This window comes from Dermacentor andersoni, chromosome 2 (assembly GCF_023375885.2).
Source record: "Dermacentor andersoni chromosome 2, qqDerAnde1_hic_scaffold, whole genome shotgun sequence".
NCBI classification, from domain to species: domain Eukaryota; kingdom Metazoa; phylum Arthropoda; class Arachnida; order Ixodida; family Ixodidae; genus Dermacentor; species Dermacentor andersoni.
The window spans coordinates 156,134,409-156,156,675 of NC_092815.1; positions in this window are offsets into that span (position 1 = coordinate 156,134,409).

The window sequence follows — 22,267 nt, forward strand, 5'->3', positions numbered from 1 at the left end:
TGCCGGTAGCCATTTCATTCTTGCATCTACTCTCGATTACGGGAGAGCCAGCAATTTTTTTAAACATGGTCACGTTTTCCAACCAAGATAGATGCGCGTGGCATTGCGACAACGGCATCTCTTCCTAAAGTATCGCACGCCATTCGATTGAGCCGTGTCTTCTAAATTCTGTGACGCCGTGCTCAGAAAGCTTGATTTAGCACGTGGGCACATGCAGGCGTAGATTTCTTTTCGTGGACAAGTTCCCGCTCCCTCCAAGTGGGGTGCCCGCCACTGATGCATTGCTGTTGAGACTCAAGCTTAACTATATGAAGAGTGTTTTTAGCATCACAAAATGCAAGCAACAAAATTTAAACAAAAACTTCCGAGTAAGACTGCCTAAACTGCCGTCACGTTCTGTAGCCACTCCTACAGCTGCCTTTCTTTCCTTGTCACCGTTCGTTCTACTGCCTTGCAAAAAAAAAAAAAAAGTTCACAGTGACGTAGCTTTCACGAATGGTGCATCGGATGTTTCGCAACATCGAAGCCAAAGTTTTGTAACTGAGTTCTCCAACATTAAATGTGTTATTGTTTTCGCTTAAGAAAACGACTCACAGGCCAGTTGAATAATACAATTTGAGTCGCATAGAGAGGCGTTTCGCATTTGTTTTTTTTTAATATTTCAACCCGCAGTCGAACAAGATCAAAATTCTAAACCCAATTTCGGTATTATGCTATTCCCAAGAGGAGGGGGGCGGGGTGCGCTGATGGAAGTCTGCTTTCCTGAACTCGAAGTGTGCTAGCATGAGATGCAGTACATTTCACTTTTTTTTTTCGATTGCTGCATCGCCATGCATATAAAATGTACCCCCTTCGTAGTATGAAGAAAAAAACAAATGGAGTTCGCATTTTGGATTCATCCACCCACTTATGGTGCTGGGGAAAAAGCCTGAGTCTGAGGAGCTGTCTTGTCAGTCGAAAATATTGGCCTGCAAAAGCGATATGTTTTCTACTAACCTCCTGTGCGCTACACAGGTCATAACAAAATGTCAAAAATAACTGATGTACTTGTTCACAATAAATCACCGACTATGTTGTAAAATAGAAATTTGCATCCGCACATCCCACGCGCAATCTTTACGCACATTTCATCATCACAGCTGTGTGTATGTACGCGTTATTACTGAGCAAAAGGACGATGCCTACGCGAAAGAATAGGCAGTGCAGGGGTGCCAAAATACTGGTTATTTCCCGTGTATTGTACGTGAACACAAATGTACATACGTGCACCCAAGCAGCGGAAGTATGCATTGTTGCTGCGAAAATACTTTCTCTTGCGTCCTGAAATCTAATACTGCAATCAACTCATACAGCTTCTCTCGCCCCAAATTTTAAACGGCTGCTCCTAAACCTTCAATTTTATATGTTGTTTTGATTTGGAAACACTGTGCAAAACTTGCAGAACAATTTTCTTGCCTGTAGCATGAATATATAGGTCTAGATATTCCATTCGCCTTCATGACACAATTTATTTATTACCCATATTAACCTGTTATAGGTCATCCCTCATGCCATGAAAAGATCTGAAATATTTTTCACAACCAGATGTGCTGGTTATTGTTAATTGGAAGGATTTTGATGTAGTAATCATACATGGCAACACATAAACATCCTTGTCAAAGCCGACTGCAAAGTTGAAAAGAAAGTTTCACACTATTCTTTTTAATAAATTGATTTATATGTTTAGTTAGCAGAGAGTTCACAGGATTCGGCTGGGCGTTGCTTTAACCCGTCGCTACGCGCACCTCCATCGGCCAATCGATCAGCCCTGATTGTGAACACTGCCAGATGCCTGAAACACTGGAACACATACTGTGCGATTGCCCAGCATATATGCTGATGCGAAGGACGTCAGAAAGGTTCCTAGCCAGCAGGACACCAAGCTCGACGAGCGGCTCTAGCAAGGCAACTGTGTCATATACATAAGCACTCATCACTTCTCTTATCATCATCATCCGTCCCAGTACTTTCACTCCCCTTCCCCCTCCCCCAGTGAAGAGTAACATACTAGAGCGCACTAGCTCAGGTGGACCTCCCCGTCTTTCCTGTGCATAAATTGTATTGTATCTAGCAGAGAGTTTGGTGTCAGTGTCATGCCCAAATTTTTTACATTGTCGGTAATCGCAATATTTAAAGATAATGTACTTCTCTATCTGCAGGAACTATGACTGTAAGGTACACCCGTGTTCGTGTGTGATCAGCACAGCGCAAACAGCAAGCACAAGGACGCTGCTACAGCGAACACTATGCGATTTCTCAGTAGCTTGCGTCGCTTACGTGGACAGATAGCGGCGCGCTGTGGAAACAGCGCTACTTCGCGTCATACTGCTCGGCGCGTTCCGCGCCGCCGATCTCGGTGCCCATGATTCTCGCTGAGCTGTTTCAGGTACCGTGCAGGAGGTGGCACTACCCACCGGGCAGGAGGTGGCACTACCCGCCTTCTTCAAAACTTAGACGTTCCGATTACTTATGTATTAGCGAAAGCAAAAGTAGCAGACTCACAGTATTTTTAGACAGGAACTGACAGCACTTGCAGGTAGTGTCACCGTTTATTTTATAGCGTAGCTACAGGACTGAAGAACGCACGCAGCGAAAACCACACCTTAACCAAAAGATTGCGAATGGGAATGGTAATATCGATGAATGGTTAATTCATTCATCGAGGAAAAGTATGCCGCAAGACGATTAATCGTCATCAATGTCCACGTTTCGCTGAGTCGATTAATCAAATGAACTAGTTCGATCAATAATTTCCCAGACAGTAGCAGAAGTGGGGCGAGAAATTTGTAATCGTCCTATAGAATGCACAGTAGGAGCAGCGATGGCGTGGCTACGACGAGCGAGAAAGACTGTCGACTGTTTTACCGTAGTGTTCTCTTGTCTTCCCCCACACGCCACCACGCCGCCCGTAGCCAGAGGCTTGAAATGCCCTGGCAATTCGAGGCATACTATAGGCAACCCAATCGTTGATCGCCGTGCTACTCCCGAGTGCAGTGAACACGCGGCACAGCAAGCGCGCCGGTTTGGACCATATATTTGACATAGCGATGGAGTTCGCGTCGATTCCGGCAAATCTATAGCGTCTGAGAGTCTGTTTTCGCATGCTGGTTGCGCGGCCATTAGAAGAAGGTGTCGGTTTCACCAAAAGGACAAAGCCAATTGATATTCCTTCGCTCTCTCGAAAAGAATATGTAGTTTAATGTCCTAAACCAGTAATTTTCTTTTTCCCCGTGCATATTGCGATTTCTTGCATACTTCAGTTGGACTTCACCTCTCACTTTTGCCGTTTTTCTTACTACTTGTTTACCTGCACTGTAGAGGTATTTACTACTGCTATGTATCTTGTATAATTCTGCACTAAATGCAATATTATCGCATATATTGCTTATCCTTTCAAAAGCCACTAGTGCAAACTATGTTTATTCTTTAACACATTAAATTTTATACTTTATCCAACGTTTATACACTTGTGTTTCAAACTTGATTCCACCTTGCAAACATTAAAATGCGTTCCTACAAAAGTAGATAACCGTGTTTCAGCCTTTGTACACGTGCCAGGCAAAAATGTCTAATAATTAATCGATGAAAACCACGCATCAAAAGCGATCAATCGATTAAATGTAAAAATGATGAATGATCAATCCTTAATCGAAAATAATTATTTACCATCCCTGTTCGTTCGCTTTTTACCTCGCAGTATATGGCCAGCACGTGATCCCTAAGACAGAGCGTATTGGCAGGTAATGTTTGGTACGTAGTAGTTTTACACCCGTTTAGATGCACTGCTGCCCCGCAGAGCGGAAGCACTAAAACCTACCCCACGCTGTGACCACATGTTGGACCATTACTTTCTTTATGTCACTTGTGTTGCGAATGCTCTCTCCTAATTTTACAGCGAAAGCTGTATATGACTAACGTTCCGTAGTTTTTTTCAGCGTCCGGCAACAGAAACGCACTTAGCGACTGCTAACAAACCCATATACAATGGGCTTCCATGTTTGCTTTGTGTGTGATCAAGTACAGGTGCAATGCGGCGGCGAAACAGATTAGAACGCTCGCTATGAAAAGTAGCATGACGTCAAGGTTATCTCCCTACATAAGCAGCAATGGCATCGGCGCGAAAAACAGCTGCGTTGCCGATTTGGCGGACACGTATAGTTCGTACACCTGAAGAACAACATGCGTACGAGAAGCGCCGGAGGGAACGGCAACGAGAATGTAAACGGCGCCGGCGCCAAACGACCACCGACGAAGAACGTTCCCGCGATGCTGAACGAAAAGATGTATTATACCATTCCACTCTGCGAAGATGGAATGGCAGCGAAATCACTTTGCTTTTCGTTTGACACCTTTGACTGTCGTCCGCTTTCGCTGCCATTCCATCTTCACATAGTGGAATGGTTGTTCTTTTTTCCTCTCTCCATGCCGAACCTCCTCCCACTCTCCGTCTACCGCCTATCCCTCCCACTTTTTGGTGCTGGTTGGCCATTGGTGCAAATGCATGCGGGTCGCTCTTTCCTTAAAGTTGCGATTGCATTTTCGAGCGTACTGTTGTATAACCTTTGTAAGGCCATGATGCCATGCGATCGGTATGTAAAGACTGCGAAGTGTTATAAATGTGGTAAGGAGTACTTTAATCGGGAGACGGAAACTCTGAGATACCACCTGCTGCACGCCCCCTTCATTCAAGTTACAAAAGGACGTCCTACAAGGAAAGCTGGCCATGACGACGATGTTGACGATCCTCCGCCTTCTGAGGGCGCCAATCAGCTTGTCCAGGTAAGCCTTCGGTCATTCGCTATTTAGCCAGCAGCCACGCGTCACTAGCGTCATTTATTTGTAAAATCAAGTCGCCACTAGATTCCGCAAGCCATGCTTGTCAGTGTTTCTTTAATTGCACGCTCAATATACGAATACTAAGGGTTTTTGGCTAAGCCTAAGGAGCAATTTATGGCTGGTTTCACCGGGATTTTAACACGGCATTAAGCCAGTGTTAGTGCCTAACTAGCTAGTGTACGATTAGTTTAGTCGCTTAGCGCTGCCTTAAAATCGTGTCGAAGCCGGCCCTTACTTGTAGCAAAATTACTGTCCGTCTGAGAGCACCGGCCAATTAACATTTTGTTTTTCAGCTCATTGTACCCTTCTCTTCAGCGGTCGCGATTTGAGTTTCTTTCCGTGTTCTCTTGCCCCCATCTCTTTCGTCCTCCTGAGTAAGCCTTGCCGATGAGTTTCTCGCCTTTTCAGAATATACGCTTCGTTTAATTTCACTGGTTGAAGAAAGTGTTGCTGGCTCGGCGGCAACAACTGAGGTTGCAACTAGGGAACCCGCTAGTGCAGCTACATGCCCTCGAGGCTGTTGCTTCCTCGCTCGCGGGAGCCATATAGATGTCCCTCTCCAGTGCTATGGCGTCTGCAATTTAGTCTTTCTACTGGCGATCGGTGACTTTCGCAGAGCGAGAGGGGCTGCTTATCAAGGGCTACGATTGTGTTTGTGTTTTTCAAGGGCTACGATGTCAAGGGCTACGTTTATGTTTTTCTGGAGGAGTCCGTGAACAGCATGCTACTGATGCTCTCGGATACATGATCGAGCACGAAGTCTTGCCTCTGAGCATGCCCGAGAAGGATGGCTTCAAGACGTAAATGAATGTACTGAAGCCACTCTACAAGGCTCCCACTGAGCTTACTGTCCCGAAGAGCCTCGAAGCAAAGTACGAGGAGCTCAGGGCAGATTACGGAAGGAAAATTCAAGGAGCTGATCATTTGAACTTGTTGATGAAGGTGAAGAGAATGATTCGCTTCTTTCGCACCAGCGATTTTGCGTCACGAATATTGGCGGAAATACAGCTACAGGACGGCAAGCAAGAGCATGATACATGAAAATAATCCAAGAAGTTAAGACCCGGTAGAATCCTTGATGTTACATGATGGGACGCTACTTGGAGTTCTCCAAGCCTTTCAGCCGGGTCCTCACACAGCTGCATAGGGAGAGAAAAGCCACTTGACTAAAGCCGCCAAACGTTTTCGGTGGGGACCAGCTTGACGTCCTTGACGAAGTAAAATACCTATTAAAGCCGGTTGAGGAAGCCAGACTTATGCTTTATAATATCGTTACGTGACACTCGGCGATGTAATCCCCATTCTGTACGGCCTGAAGCAGGTGAATTATCTTTACTCTATAATGTAGGGTTCGAGTGGATACTCTGCACTTCCGTACACATATACACACAACAGCATACATGCTGAAGGAACAGTTGCATAATAAACACGTTTGTCTTTGAAATCTGAAAAATATCTATTTTTTTTTACAGGTCATCCACTACTTCCAGCCCAGTGCCCCCGCTACATTCATTCTGCAGCAAAAGCTGCTCCCAGAAGTGGACACGCGATTTAGTGGCATCGAGTACCTGCGCCCGCAGGCTGCCGCTACTCATTCTGAGCCACGGTAGAAGATGTTTGCGAACTTCTTCCCATGGTGGCAATGATCGTCCGGCGCTTAAGTATGTTAACAACATTATTTAGTTATAGCAAGTAAGTGACATGGGACAGAAACCTTTAATACAACTTTTACTAATAAAGAGTTCGTGTAGGCGGAAAAGTTGCTGAAAATAATGGTGCTGGCGGCTGTGCCTTAGAAGAGGATCTCACTAAGCCGAATAGGGCGTCTGCTCCTTATTGCATTTGCTTCGCCGTTCACCAGGCGCTTCACCGTAAGTGCGCTGGTACAATTCATCAAGAGTCGAACAGCCAAATGCCTCCGCAATTCAAGGCCTTGTGTAACAACCCTGTTAGGGCACTAATCCCAGTCTACTAGAGGTGCGGCAGAGCAAGCGCGTGAGCTTGGAGCCTGTATATAAAGTAGCGATAGAGTTTTTGTCGATCCCAGCAACATCTCTAGCGTCGGAGTGGCTATACTCACATGCTGATTGTGTGGCCAGTCAAAGAAGGTGCTGGTTGTCGCCCAACCCACCTCAGCCAATTAACATTCCTTCGCTCTGTGCAAAGCAGCATAGGGTTCAAAAACTTATAGCAGCTATTATATTTTCTGCCTGAGGATATTGCAATTTTTTCAATGTTTTAGTTGGATCTCACCTTTCACCTGTGCAATTTTTCTTATTACTTGCTTGGCTGTACTTGGCAGTGGCCATGTAAGTGGCATTTTTCCTATTTGTCGTTTAATTCTTTAGTGTTTCACTCAATAAGTGCAATTTTTAACATATACTGTTTATTCCTTCACTAGTCAATAGTAAGCATTAAAATAGGAATTACCATGAGCAGATAACTCTATTTCAGCCTTTTTAAACAAGGAAGAAATAAAAGTCCTATAATCGATTACGGACTCCGTATCGAAAACGTATAATCGATTATAGGCTAAACGGACGAGTTAATCGTTAAAAGGCTCTTTACCAGGTCTGGCCATTTTGAGCTGACAAGCGCAGAGCACACATTGCGCGATAATGACCGTGTCTGCAAAGTGTTACGTCACTAGGCGCCGCGAAAAGGTATGAAATCTCAAACCGAACGCCGTTCTTCCTTCTTCTCGCGGCCGCCACGCTCCAAGCCGAAGGATGACGCTCTCGTGTAACTGTGCCTACGTACTCATGTCCGCAGTGTGACGTCGCTCGTGGGGACACGTGACTTCAAGGAGTTATTCAAGGCAACATCTGTTATCTGTGTGATCTATTGCTTGAATTGACGAATTGAAGTTTAGAGAAATATTAAAACCCACAAAGGGAATGTCTGCGTGTTTTTTTGTTTTACTTCGCACCGAAGCAAGAGAGATGTACTTCCGCTTCGTCTGCATGTTTCCACAGTCACGTGCGCAAGAACCGAAACTGTGCCATTTTCTACCCTGTTCCAGCGCGTGCTAACTCCGCTTGTTCAGCCTCAGTATTCGTGTAGCACTGAATTGTACCGCTAGCCATGTGTCCTTGCGCACAGCGCGCAAAATCGTGCTCTGCGCGAAACGATAACAGCTCGCGTTCAACGCCGCCAGCAGAAGCGCGCAGCGCCGAAAAAAAAAATAGCGAAGTGGGGCCCGTGACGTATTTGTCACGCGATCCTCGAGGTCTGGCATTGGAGAACGCAGGGAAGGAATTTCATTTGCAGGGGCTAGACAGGGTGTGTGGTGAGAGAGCCTCGCAATGCAGTGGAGCTCGGCTCCTGAAATCATGGGTTCACGGCACTGAAATATTTCTATCTCGGCTATTAATGAACAGACATAGAAATTTTTTGCGGCACAACGCTCTCTAGAGGATACGTAACAATTTCCAGCATATAACCAAAATTTGCTATGGGGCCTGGTGAGGGGCCCTTTAAGTGATAAAAAAAATAATTGACCATCCCTAATACGGAAATAGGAGTCAGAATAAAAAAAAAAAAACGTGCGTTAAAATTTGCGCAAGAAGGTACATTTAATATCTACACTGGCACAATTTCTTTCTTGTGACTCAGTTTATATTGTAGCTGGTAAGCAACTGTAATGGCGTTTTGCGTCAGAAAAAAAATAACAGAAAAGAAGCGAGAGCACACAAGCGTAATAAAAAAGGCGTTGCCATAACAAGGGATAGCACTCGATTACAAGTGAACTGGAAAATGGTAGCAGTGAGCATATCAGGAAAATAGCGAATGTAGTAAACCTCTATATCGCGACGATTTGAAGTGTTCTTGTAATTTATGGCAAGCAGTGGATGTGCTTAAAGTGCATTTTGAGCATACGAATAAAATTATAAACTGAAACATTGCTAAAGGGCATTTCTCCAATGATGTTCCGGTGTGATGTTAATATTGAAATGTTGTTTACAAGTTTTGGTTAACATTATTAAACTTGGTTTGGTGCACTCAACGACTGCAGTAGCCAAGGAACGGAATCAGTAGCGTGCAGGCTGAAACAATGCAATGTAAGAATTAGGACTGCAATGTTTCACGGTTATGGTGGCTAGAAAGGGTCAGGGGGAGCAACCCGCGACTAGGAGCCCGTTATGCAGTCATATATGACTCTCAACGGTAACGTCAGAGTCGCATAGGAGGTAAACTTATGTCCGTTTCACGGAGGCGCAACAGTCGAAGCAGCAGACGGAGCAACGAGTTCTGTCCTGTTGACTTGTATGAATTTACTTCTTTATTTAGCCCACTGTTGCCCTGTACTGTCTCATGCCAATATCATCATGTGTATACCTACAGAAGTGTTACGATGCCGAAACTTACGAAACTTCTTTCCTACATAAAAATAATTCCTGTTAATTCAAAGAAGCGCTGCATATGTCTAATACTTAGACTGTAAATTGTGCAGCTCTCTCTGTGCCTGTGTCAGTTTCGCTCTGACTCCGTATAGTCACTGTTTTTAGCCGGTTATCACTTCTATAAAGTTATTGCTTGGCGCGAGACCAACTGACCATGTCCGAATTTTCTTTAATGTCACTGATCTGATACATGAGTGCCTTGTCTGAGACTTCTGTAACCAGATACGCGCATGACGCCAATAGCGTTGTACGACAGCAAACCACTTATAACTACAGGCAGGTATTTACCAGTTAGCACCGATTTTCGACGACCTAGAATTTTGCTCGCCACTATCTGAATTTAAGTGTTGCTCGTCTTTCTGGGGAAATATTCGCCCCATGAAGACTTAGGTTATTAAGTCACAGTTTTGTCAGCATTGTGCCCCCAAACACCACTATAGCGTAACACATGGCGGAAATGATTCCTCGTTCCGAAGCAGTCAGTGAAAAACAAAAATATGCCGACGCTGTGACGAGCGTGTGATGACGGCAGCATGAGGGACACGGCATGGCGACAGTGGGACGACAATGCGGGCTGTATGGAGAAGAATAAATTTCAGGTAGGTCAGACACTACGACTGCGAAAACGGAGAGAGCCAAAGAAAGGTAACGCTTTAAAATAAAAGAAAATGCCACTTCCCGGTTTTCGATCAGTAACGCTTTTTTTTAATGCTACGCTAACGTAGCAACGCTATTCTGCTCAGACAGTTTTTTTTCTCCTTAGGTTGACGTCACCTGCGATAGCTATTTCATCGCCGACAGATCTGCAATTGATATTTCGCTGCAACGAACAGAATGGACCGGCAACTTGCGAGGAGAGAAAGCGAAGGAAAGTGCCAGAAGGCTCACCTGAGATATGCGACTTGCGCAACAGGTGAATTTTTTATTGATTTGAAGCCACAAATATAATAAAGGAATAAACACGGGTCTCCAGAATGTCGCCCGTTTATATGCCTTTGTCGCACACGAGAGCTAACGAGATTCCTCACAATGCTATGGCCTGAATTACCACCTCGTCGCCAGTCTCGTGTTGTTTAAACCTTCGTCAGAATAAGGCCTCGTGATTTCTTTAATAACCTGAAAATTAGTGTGCCTGAATGAAAGCGTTTCAATTGAATGCAAATAGGAAATAATGACCACGTGATTCTGCACGCCCTCTTTCGTGTCTGCCGGGCCTATCGTAGGCCCTCCTTCCGCTGACGACCGACAGATGGGGCCGACAATGCGCGACCACGCGAAATTCTATACGACAATCGACCAGTTCTCTTTCGAGGCACCAAAGCAGGAACAACGGGGGTAAAGCAAGAATACCAAGGTACGCACAACAAAATTTACGGACGAAAACGTTAAAATAAAAAGAGTCGCATCGACGAAAGAAAAATACAACCAAAAACTGTGAATATGGAACGAAGAAAAAAAATGCAGATCCCACGCACCGTGGCAATCGATGCTGTGCAGAGCCTTTTGCACGCAGCTTGCCATCCCGATTTGTTTAGAGTTCTGCAAATCATTAGCAGACGGTATAACGTGCTTGTGTAAAGAGATTAATTGTGTCTGGCGTGAGCGAGTGTGACGACAGCAGCAAGGTGACGACGGTTGCCACCATCTCCCGCGAGAGAGAGAGAGAGAGATAATAACTTTATTGCATTGGGGAAAGGGGGATAGGGGATTAGGAGCTTGATGAGTGGCGCCACAAGCCCAGGGCTCCACTGGCTTCTGCCGCTAGCCGAATGAAGAAAAGGTACAACCGCTTTTATTACGACTTCGCCTCATCATGAAATTGGTCCAACGACACGTATCGTGTCAAAGCGCTATCCCCCAAGAGGAAGGTAGTCGACAAAGCACGCCGATCTTAGAGTGTCTCATAGTGTTTAAAAAGACACAGATACCTTGTTCTCACTGCTTGCATGACGCATGAAAACGGTGCACAACGCAATACATACGCGTTTGCATTCGGGCTCCCTAATAACGCCTAACAACACTGAAATAGGTACTCCATTCTGTGCAGATAGGAGAGGAGATATCGTTTAACGTCGAGCCAATACACCTGTTCGCAATGCAACGAGCTCCAATGCAGATGTAGGCGCAGTGTGAAGGCTACCCTAATTACTGGCGACGACGGCGCGAGAGTGCGGGGAGGCATCTAAAGCATGCATGGCATTATGCTTTGCAGAAATTCTCGGGGGTGTTTGTAGCAGTCAAGCGATAGCTTCACTTTGTCAAATTGTGGAGATATCCAATTCTGCGTAACGTGAGCTTGTGTAAGGAGTATGACAAGACGACGATGTTATGGCTACGATGTAATGCCCCGTTTGCACTGAAAAATTGCCGGTCGGTGACACCATAGGCGACAAATAATGCCCTCGTTGCGCCGATAGATGCGACACCCATTTTCGTCGCTGGAAAAAGCATCCCTTGTCATAAGCCAACCAGAGTTCAAGATTGCGAGAGACGTGAGGGGATAGGGGCGCAAGCTGCTATCATCCATCACTTCAAGATGAATAAGAGCATAAAATCAAGACAGATAAGAGATCAACTCCCCCCCCCCCCCCCTCCCCTGCCCTGCCCTGCCCCGTGTCGTCTAGAACCCTTCCACGAAAAGAGGAGCCTACAGTGGCACGTCCACCGGCTGACACACGGCACTACCTCATCAGCGCTACCTCCACCGGCATTCAGTGACACACCTTTCTTTTCGATTCTGCACCCTCGCCGCTAACGCTCCCTCGGTCATTGCATCGCCCATCCGCATTTCCCCTCACCCCTTTCGAAAAACCGTACCTATACAGGTTTAATTTGCCGAGGAGAGCATATGTCGCATTCAAAAAGAACAGTCCACTTGTCCAAACTTTCGCTCCTGCTTTCACCTTGGTCTGGTTTTGCTGACGATGTTGAGGCACATTCGAGGTGTGCTGCCCTAACCTTTGTCCTATGTATGCAGTGAGAAGCTGTCGTTCGTGCTAAAGAGAGAATAATGTACGAAATGATGATTTAGGCTCATTTTCCTATGTGTGAATTAGGCAATCGATTTTCTTTTTAGCCGGGTAGGGGTAAAGGTAAGTGTAAGGGGCTCTCAGTACTTCTACCAGCTGCTCATATGTCTTGCTTTCAGGCTTTTCTAGTTCTATCAGCGTTTTAAACGTCCGACAGGCCTGCCGTGATACACATAGGAACCTTCAGGTTGTCGCTCACCTCGGAGGCCTTTCGGAAGTGCTCCAATCTTTCCACGTAGGATGCGAATTCTTCGTCTCTGTCCTCGGCAAACTGGTCGAACCTTCCAAGCGCAGAATTTCCGAGACTCCCCCTGGATGCACGCGGGCTTGTTCAGCTAACTGCGTCCTGCCAACTGACGCCATGCCATCCTCGTCGCCGTCATGTTGTGACCGCGGTGAGGAGTGACAAAGATAGAGCAACGAAAAAACTTTGTCCGGCATGCTAGGCCATTACAGAAAGAATGAACAAACAAACAAATCAGTGCTGCGGGTTTATAGCCAGCAAGCAAAACGCCAGTAAACACATAACACGCACATAACTGCATCGCGGCAACAGCGCAGCGGCGCTACATTACAGACACCAGAGCGCGTCTCTGATACCACAACAGACAGACGCCGCATGACTGAAAGCCAGACCGCGTTTGTGATAACACAAAACTACGATTTAAGTCTAATTGCCCTTTCCAGCAAGAAGCGGTATCTGCGACCACGGGTTGGTCACGCCGACTGTGCCGACCCACACTTCATTGTACGAAGAAAAAAGTCAGTTTCACCCGAAAGGCGAAGCATCGATTGCGATAGCGAATTAGTAAACAGCGTTACGAAGTAAGGATAGTAGTTTCATCGGCCGTACAAACTTGTAAACATTCGCTTAGTAACTGAACTAACAAGCATGGTGTCAGCGCGCACAACAAAACTGAGCACATCCCACTCGATCAGCACGGACACTCGTTCTGAAGCCGCTATAGTGTGAGCCAGCGCAGCAGCATAAGCGAGCGAAGCTACCTTCGTGCGGCCTATGGCTTCAACTCAAGAGTGACGAGAACACGGCGCGCACAGAGATATGAGCGCTCTGCAGATAACTTTCAAGATACGGCGCGCGCTACCACGCGCGGCCGTGCAACGTACACAATTGTTGATGGTTCGAAGCCGCCCCCACTCCCTATACCTCCCATCTCCCCACGGCCTTTCGCGCGACGGAAGGCGGCGCGTCTACGCCCTGCTTTCTTTCTTCGCGAGCGCCAGATTGAGCCGCGACTATCTGTGTCCCTTGCGTGCTCTCACTCGCACATACAGCATACGACGCACGGCGATGGTGTTATCGCCCTTGGACTTTGAGGGCAACCTCCACGGAGTGAACTATCGCGACGAATTCGACGTCACGAAAAATCCAGCGCGGAGCGCCACCGCGAATTCGTCACACCACACTCCATGCAACCGCGTAGCGCCAGTAGCTTCGTATGTGCTGTGCCTTCGACGTTTCGTTCGTTTTGAAGCGACAGATGCACGGAGGTCAATTGGCTCTAGGCTTTTACCCCGATTCTTAAATCCACCGTTTTTGCAGACAGTTCCCGCTGACATTGAGTGAGATGTGTTCATGTTTACCTGTGAGCGCGTGACACCGTGCTGGCTAATTTAGTTAAAACACGTTGACGGGCTAGTTGGTTTGAATGCATGATGGAATGGGTAAGCACGACTGAACACTGACGTAGAAAAAAACGGACACGCAAAGACAGCGTGTGTGTGTGTGTCTGTTTCTTTTTACGTCCTCATTGAGTCACGCTTAACCATTCTATCATTGTTAACTTAGTTAATTTAGTTAGTTAGCTATACGGCCGATAAAACTACTATCCTTACTTCGTACAGCTATCTACTAAATCGCTATCGATATCGGTGCTTCGCTTTTCGGCTGGAACTGCAAATTATTTTACACGCGAAATAAGGGAACAGGAGAACTGATAGTTGGGCGGGTTGGCACGAATTCATAAAAAAATATTTAGCGCGCACAATTGACAAGGACAAAGCGCTCGTGTGTCCCCCTTCACTGTGTCCTTGTCAATTGTGCGCGCTAAATATTTTACTATGAATAAGGTAACAGGCTTGAAAAAGTGCGTACGAAGTGTTCGCTGTTAGAGGGGACCTATTTAGGCTGCTACACGTTTTTATACGCGACACGGCGGTATTTACCCGATAATGTGCTTGTTTCCGGCTCACTACGTTCTCGCGCAGCTCAGCTTCTTTCCCGTTTGCGTCCGATTTTGAGCCAGCCTTGCGATCGAGGGACCATGAAAAGCCATTTATGTCACCGATGGACATGGCAAACGTAGCCAAGCCTCACCAACAGTATCAAACGTCAACAACCAAAAATCCCTCCGACGGGCCACCGACGGAAGCCATTCTCCGTTCTGTGGTCTGATTGGTCCACACTCTCCGCCGCGCGCAACGACTGCCCATGGCGGCGGTTCGCACGGCGGCGAATATCTGGCAAGAGTAGATTGGCGACGAACAGCTGCCGTTTTTGGACGTCGGGTGGCCTTCGCCGAGCGGCGGCCGCCGAAAGTTCGCCGCTTTTTCGCTCCATGAAGGTTGGCCTTTATGCGACAGATCACGGCGATGGCAAAACGCGTTTGGAGTGTCTATATAATTGTTGTCGCCATAGAGAAAGGCGCCCACGCTACCCACGCCTTGGGCGAACGGCAAGTGACGCTCGCTCGCATGCCGAATGATTTGACCTATAAACGCTCCTTTACTGAAGAAGGGAACCTTCATGTTCACAAGTGCATGCGACAATGCGAAAAGCATATAGCTGGCTCGCAAAAAAAAAACCCAGCTGTGTTCAATCAGTCAACCCAGTTGGCCGCAAACTGGAGAGTGGGAAATTCGCAGAACCGAACACAGAAGCTTGTAACCCGCCGTGGTTGCTCAGTGGCTATGGTGTTGGGCTGCTGAGCACGAGGTAGCGGGATCGAATCCCGGCCACGGCGGCCACATTTCGATGGGGGCAAAATGCGAAAACAACCATGGTGCTTAGATTTCGGCGTACGTGAAAGAACCCCAGGTGGTCGAAATTTCCGGAGTCCTCCACTACGGCGTGCCTCATAATCAGAAAGTGGTTTTGGCACGTAAAACCCCGTAATTTAACAGAAGCTTGTACTCCACAACGAGGAGTGAACGCGCCACAGTTCTCCGAATCTGCCCACAGCTGTGGATCTGTCCAAGACCCGTCAGTGTGTGTAAGTTCCGCAAGTACTGCTGCCGTCGTTGCAAGTACTACGGACACTTAGCGAAAATGTGCAAGGCTAAGTCTAAGGGCACTACGAATGCAGTGGACGAAGACAGTGACAACGAACTGGTGTTACACAATGTTTACTTGTGTGGTGAACGTGCAGGGCGTTATGAAATATGTCTTCGAGTGGCAGAGAAAGACGTTCACATGCAGATTACGTACTAATAGCGTATAATTTTTTTCCGACTGGCAAAGAAACCTCACGAAGTATGAGAAATAGCACGTGAGTGCACTACCACCCGCATCATAAAGCAGCGCCCTGAAATAAGCTGAATGAAAGCAACTGCATTGCCTGTCGCAGACCCGAAGAGACAGCGTGTTACCTTGATTATGGCACGGAAGGAGCACCAACAGCAGGTTTCGCAGCTATTCCTTCCTGTCATATCTACGCCACACTTATTATTCGTCTTTGAAGGCCGACCAACCACACTGATAACGAAAGCTCCTCGATAACCAAGCCGAAGCGCCGCTCTGAGCACGCACGAACTGCGAAAAACAATGTAATAGGCATAGAATGTTTCAAAATCCCGGCACTGCATCGAAAGAGTGCGCGCGAAGCTATATTTTGCGCCAGAAACTTCCTTCAGTCCAGAACCAAATTAATGTGACCGTTTTATTTTTCATAAAAGCGTATACGTGCTGCAAGAACAGTTTGGTGTCAAAAAACAAGAGCAAATAAACAGACCGGGGAGGCAAAACCAATGCGTTCAAGAAAGTCATTATAGCACTTCTAAATGAGCCGAATTGGCAATCAGGATGTCTGCAAAAAAAAAAAAAAAAATCAGATTTCAGTGTGCCCTTATTATCTATGAATTCGTAAGCTCTGTTGAGCACCTGCTGTTGCCAATAGGACGCGTTCAAATAGGCTTCCTTTAACAGCTACGCATTACTGTTTCCGTTTAATCACATGTTCAGTGGCTTTCTTGATGACCGACGGCGGAACTCTACGGATGACATCCGTTATCCTTGCCTTGAGCTAATATGACGTCCGTCTCGATCATGTAGGCACAATCGTTCACATACCCGCAAAGAAAGAATTCTTGTGAAGAGAAGTCAGGTAACCTAGCCGGCCAATTTACAGACATCGCATTGGATTGGAGCGAACTTTATTTGTGCCTGCAGTTGGGCGCTCGCGCGCCCCGACGAGGGCCTACGTCACCTACGAAGTCGCCGTTACTCGGCGCGAGTCTCCGCTCGCCGTTGCCGGCTCGTTGGGTCCCTGCCTTTCGAGCGCTCCGAGGACCTGCTGGACGGCCCACAGCTGTTCGTCTTGGTCGTAGCTCTTCGCGGCTGCCTCGAACGGCGGGGGGATGGTTCTTGATTTTGCTTCTTCTGGATTTTTAACGCAGTCCCACAAGATGTGCGTGTAATCTGCCGTCTCCTGCATACGGCAGACTCTGCACTTATCGGTTGGATATGTCTCTGGGTACATGCGATGCATCAGTCCCGGGCTCGGTAGCGATCCGGTCTGGAGCTGTCACAGTAGTACCGCCTCCGCTCGACTCAGCTTTGGGAGCGGGGGTGGGAGAGTTCTGCGAGCCAGGCGGTAGGCCTTCGTGATTTCGTTGTAGTCTGTCATGCGGTCCGTGGTTTCGAACCACGTCTGGCGGTCTTCGCCGGGGCGCGGTTCGTTAGCGCTCGCGCCGCTGCATGTGCCGTCTCATTGCGGTTCTCATTGCGTTCCGACGCGTCGGCCACGTGCGCCGGGAACCACTTGAGTCCCACTTTTCGGTCTTGTAGTTTGGCCGTGCCTTCCAATCTATTGCCCACAAAAAATCGCACCCAGCTAGTTTAGAGCGTGGCTGCGGCGGTGTGCGGGTGTCCCATCTTGCTGATACCACAGAAGTGGCAGACGTGACAGCGGTACTTCGCTGAGAAAGTCATCCCCCACTCATCCATGAATTTCGTTCACGCAACCCTGCCCAGACAGTGTGTGATCGAGGGAGATAGGGCCGGTTGTAGCACTGGCGTAAATTCCGAATCGCACATTGAGCGGTGCTGCGCTGTACAGGTGCGCATATAGCGGTACTGGGGCCAATCGCGCTTCAGGCAGCGTAGATTGGAGTCTCTCCAATAGTGTGCATTATGCAAAATTACCTAGGCATTTCTGCGAAAATTGGCTAAAAGTCCTGTGACTCAGCGGCTTTTGTGAGCGCGCAATTAGAGAAATCAAGACGATTCTACAGGTCCCTGTCTTCCAAGCATTGTTGTTGGTAAAGGTGATATGGGTGAAAGGAAATTCCTACCAGGGCAGCAACGTCCCGCACGCTAGCATGCTAGTTTGAGGCCATAAATACTAGAATATCCGTAAGTAGGCTAGGAATCAAAGATGGAGTCCTCCGCCGCTGTTTCTTTAAGCTGCCGGTTCGTCTCAAGTTTTCATAATTTCCGATGATATCAATGCGTTCGGTCTACCGCCACACTTCATAACTGATATATATATTTGCGGCCTTCCCCTTGTTGCCATTTGCCGATCCCGAGGCAAGGATCATGTTTACCTTCTGCTCATATAGAAAGACATGGCGACTGGGACGAAACAAAACGCGCCTTTAAATCTTTGCAATGACGTTGTCAACTCGCTTTTGTGTTTATAGGTTTTGTGGCAAGAAAAAGAACATCCGCGCACTTTACCTACGCTACGACTGCAGATATCGTAACTTTTTTCCACCTAACACGAAACGCGACGTGTTACTTCGGCAGGGGCACGGCAGATAAGGCACTTGCTCGATCACGATGCTTTCCTTTATTTTCTTTATTTTGTACTGGACAACTCGAGAGAGAGAGAGACAGAGAGAGAGAGACAGAAAGAACAACTTTATTGAAAATGCCTGCAGAGTCGGTTAGGCTCCCTCCACGCAGGGAGGACAGGCTTTTACCGCGACGCGGCGACTACGTCAGTCTCGTGCGTTGTGCTCCTCGAGGTCTTGGTCCCTCGCTACTTCCAGGAAGAATGTTGGAGGGCGCCACTGTATGACGCGGGTGGGAGCGAAGTCACGTGGTATTCTCCATGTTTCTTAGGGTAGATGCCTCACTCACACTTTCATAATTAGGATACGTCTGTAGTTAGATAATTAAATACAATTATCTAATGAAATATCAGTAACGAAAAAATACTGGCAGCTACTCTGCTGTAATGTAAACAATATGCACCAAGTCTTCTTCGAGTAACGCATTCCTCTTTTTTAAATCTTGTTGCATGATAGTTAATTGGCAAACCATCTATATATATATATTCATGGCCTTTACATCCAAGTGACGATGTCTCCATTTCTAATAAATGTTGTAAATTATTATATATATTTTTTGTTCCTGAGTCGTTAGCATTCCTTACTCTAAAGAGAAACAATACTAAAACACACAACATTCACGTGCATTTCGCACGCCATTTAAGACTGCCGAAGGGGTCACCAAGTCTATAGGTTTCATTTCGTGGTGAAAAAAGCACGCAAAGCAATTTGCAGCGTGCTGAACATACAGCAACATATTTATTCCCTAGGCATAGGCTATCCATACCTTTAGAAATAATTTTTAATTGGCTACCTCCATCTCTTCCAGAAATACGATAAACTTTGTCTTGTGGGTATATTTAAGTATATTATGTATGCGCATGGTGTTTACAGTGGAAATTGAAATTAATGTTGAAGGGAGAAAGTATGGATGAGGCAATGGCCGCTAGTGCTTTCAATGCGCGTGTCTTCCTATTATCAAGATTTGCAGAAATAAAGCGACCGGCCGTTGTTGCTTTGTGGCTGTGGTGTTGGGCTGCTCCACACGAGATCGCAGGATCGAATCCCGGTCACGGCGGCCGCATTTGGATGGGGGCGAAATGCGAAAACACCCGTGTACTTAGATTTAGGTGCACGATAAATAACCCCAGGTGGTCCAAATTTCCCGAGTCCTTCACTACGGCACGCCTCATAATCAGATCGTGGTTTTGGCACGTGAAACCCCACATTTTTTTTTGCAGAAATAAAGACAAAGTATGAATTAAAAGCCGTTCACGTGCGCGCCACCCATGATGCAGTAAGCTTTTAGCCCCAGTAAAATTTCCAGTGAGAAGGTCGAGGAACGGCAAAAGAAACCTGAAATGATGGGTGACAAATCTCTTGAAATGGCACTTTAGGTGTGTGCGGGGGGGGGGGGGGGGGAGGGGGCTTCTGCTTCGCCGACGGGAGGGGGGGGGGGGCCAAGCCTTTTACTCCGGAAACTCCGGAGGGGCACGGGCCCCCTCCGGAGTACCAAACATATCTTGCTAGAGTGAAGCCCTTGTACAATGCTCTCAACCAAATGGTTACAGTGGCCAAGTTATAGGCAGAAAAGGCTTTTGCACAAAGAAAAACGTGGCTGACACAAGATACCCTCTTGGCGACGACACCGTGATACCGACGACAATGCCACCGACACCTGTGAGCCAATACAAGCTTCGCTTGGAAAAAAAATTCACTGATGATTGCGATACTCCAAAACGTGAAATTTGTGCGCAGCTCTGTACGTGATTTTATTTTGAGATATATTGGCTCGCGCGCAATCTGGCTCTTTCGTTAGATTGCAAAACGGAGCGAAGTGTGGCACGACTGCCTCGCCAATTGGGAGAACGCGAGAGGCAGCGCGTGGATGGCGCGTGGGTGCGATTCCCAGCAGCGCTCTGTTTCCGTAAATGGTACCGGAAGACGCGCTCTCCTCGTGCCATCGGTGAACGGACAAAGGCGCTATTATGGAAACATGCCACACGCCGTAGCGGTCGTCGCCGCAGAGCCCGTCTTGCGCAGCACTATGCTTTGCTCACACTTTCGCCCTACCGTCCTCTTTCGTTTTCCGCCACATGCTTCGGCTGCAACCCCTTCCTCCGCTTTCCTCCGCACTATCTCTTTGCTATTGCTCTGAAAAAATTGTTAGGAGGCAGCACTGTCAATGTCAATCATGATATCGCCACCGGCCCAACTCATGTATATTGTGTTTCGAATTTTGCACAGCATGAACAGGAAGCACGGGCCTTTCACTGATCCTCCCAGCAATAGCAAATGCTAAACATATCACAGGATAAAAAGTCTATAGAATATTTATTTTGATAATATTCATATTTTTCATGTCAATCTTTCTCGTGCTTTGTATTTTTGTATCATAAGTTGTTGCACACTTTGTTCAAGTCCTTTCTGTATTGAATTTACGTTCCGTTTTCTTGTTTGTAAGCTGCCGTTTTCATAGAGGTCCAATTATACCTATTGTTTGTGTTATCGCGTAAGTTGTGTTGTGGGCTATACGGATTAATGAGCGACGAAAATGAATGCCGGACAAGGTGGCTTCTTCAGCAATCGCTACGCGATGTCGTTTCCACCGTACGGACCAGATTTGAACCCTTACGCAAGGATGAAATCATAACGCTACAAAACAAGGAAACGCAACCGTCTAAGGAAAACAACAGCGCCAAATGCCCCAGTCTGACTTCATTCACCGATCTAGTTGTTTGACGGGTTTCTCCTGATTACTGGAAGATGCGGAGTCTTTCTCGTCACGAAACGTTGCTGCCGTGCTGGGATCTGCCCCCGTAGACGTGGCGAATGCCGCTGGCAAGGCTGAATGTTGTTCGTCTTCTTCGGTGGCACTGGGACGCGTAGCTGGGTCGTCAGGCGCATGCGGAGAGGGCCACACAGTGACACCATCTTTCCCACGCATTTCGACTTCAGGTAGAGCGCAAGGGCTAGGTGAGGGAGCGATGTCAGCTCCGTACCGCTCGCCCGGCCGTCCTAACGATGCCATGGTCAAGGCAGTGTCCGTCTGTGGCTGTTGTGAACGATGGCGCGGCTTTTTATGCGGCAGTGCGTTGCGACGGGCCAGGAATGTTAGGTAGCGCTCGTAAACCGCCGGTTCCTTGGGACCAAAGCCTGACTGCGGCTCCATGGCCAAGTACAGGTCCTGCGACGTGCAGGCAAATAAATGATCATGCTCACGCATTTGCAGCAGGACTAGTGTATTTCAATGGGCACTACCAGTTGGGCTACCTGGGTGTTTTGCCTTTCGCGCCGTTATTCGCGCTGTTTGTTAATGAATGTCATTGTCTTTGTTGGACACTTAAACCTAAAGCTTTTTTGCGGTGTACACACGCACACGCACACATGCACACGCACGCACACACATACAAAAACGCTTATACATACAACATGCATACAAAACACATGCAAAAACGAAAACCCCTTATGTAATACCCCCTACTGAGGTCTTTAAGGTAAATAAATTATATGAAATGAAAGTGGCGTATTTTTTTTCATAGGAACTCCTAGGCAAGATGGACACTTTACCGCTTTGAACTTGAGTTGTAAAGTCTAACTAACTATTCCTAGAAACGGTTTTAGTATTGCCTCGAGGGCAATTTACCAGACAAATTTGGAAGCATACACATTTTATTGTACTGCTTTTTGATTACAAAGGTTAGGTAAAAAAATCTTGAATATCACACTCAATTCGAGATATGCACGTAGTGTGCTGCAGTGCATGAAACGTCGTATTGTTAACAAATTAACTGGAACGCCAATGCATTCCCCTGTAAAGTTCGGGAATTTATATCTCGAAACTGGTGTTATCTTGAAAATTCGTTCCAAGTGGACCCGCCTTGCGAACTCCACGGTTAGAATGTGTAACTTTCAATATGGACCATAATGTAATTAATTAAATACTTA